Raw genomic sequence first — 1,425 nt, forward strand, 5'->3', positions numbered from 1 at the left:
CAAAATTCAATCTCTTTTCGATATGGCCTTTTAAACAAGCAAGTACCAGATTTACAATGTGGGACTTGTGAAAATGTCTCATTACGTAGGATTATCATAATTCTGAAAAATGACAAACTTTTTAAAATTTGTAGACTCATTTCAAGACCACAGAGAAGGCTGAAAGAAAGAGTCTACATCTATTGTGACCGGGTGTTCCTGGCCCACTGTCTTTAATAGCCAAGCCCACATTGCTCTATCCCCAGAGCTCTGTTCAGGAAGGCATAAAAGGTACGAACATTTAAGAGGGACTGGTAAAATCTTCACCTTAGCTGCTCAACGTGTGCCTCATTCTGGGGGTAGAACTTAGCAGCTTCCAACTAAAGGTGAGAAGTGCTGAGATTCCTAAAAACAGATGTTGAAGTCAGTAAACTCAGTCTATGTCTAACACATCATTGTGCTGAACCAAAATAGGAGTTTAAGAAATTGAATTCATTAAAACAAATGAAAGTAAAAAGGCAAACAAACATGAAAAGATGAATGATAGAACTGGTGAATTCTAGGCTCAGCCTGAGTGGGCTCATCACAGAATTTCTGTGTTTCCACTTAGAAGCAATCTTTAACATTGAAAACACAATTTAAGACATACAATGCTTTAAATAATACTAATCAGGAAAGAAAGAAAGACGCACACATCAATCTGTTTTAATTTACAGGATCGGTATTTGTAAGCCTAAAAGAAATTATACGTTTTAAATGCAACTAGGATAATTTTCTTCTTCAATGGGGGCATCAGGCTTTCTTAAAATTTCGTTCCATTAACAATTTGCTTTCTAAAGATTGATCTTAAAAGATTTACTTTAAGCAGCAAAGCACAGGTCAGTGAATGGCCTTAAGAAGGGCATATGGGCAGAGTGTTCTGGAACACTGGGACCCAGAGGCCACTTGTTGTCCCACGAGGTTCTCTAATAACTGGCCCGTCCTTGGGTTTGAGCTAGGCCCTTTCTTTGGTTTACTTTGCATAGACTAGGACATGAATGGTAACGAAACATAGTGGTTAAGGCTTCATACTACTCTGGAATCAGACTGTTTGTGTTCAAAGCCCAGGTCGCCTACTTGTTAGCTTATGCCCTTGGGTGACTTATTTTAGTTCTTTCTGTCTCTATTTCCTTGCCTGTAGGAAGATAATACTACAATGTCATAAGGTTGTTGTAAAGTGTCAATGAAGTTAATCCATGTAAAGTTTTTAAAGCCATACCTGATACATAGTAAATTGTCTGTATTAACTGTACTCATAAATACGGTCAGCGTGCAGGTACAAATGAGAGAAAAATCAATGAGGAAAGAACAATTGCCAAGAAGTATAATGGAAATCATGCTTTAAAAATTGGAAATTATATGCACGATTCTTTTTTTTTTTTTTTTTTTTTTTTTTTTTCCTTTTTG

Source organism: Galeopterus variegatus, unplaced genomic scaffold (assembly GCF_000696425.1).
Source record: "Galeopterus variegatus unplaced genomic scaffold, G_variegatus-3.0.2 Scaffold349, whole genome shotgun sequence".
Lineage (NCBI taxonomy): Eukaryota > Metazoa > Chordata > Mammalia > Dermoptera > Cynocephalidae > Galeopterus > Galeopterus variegatus.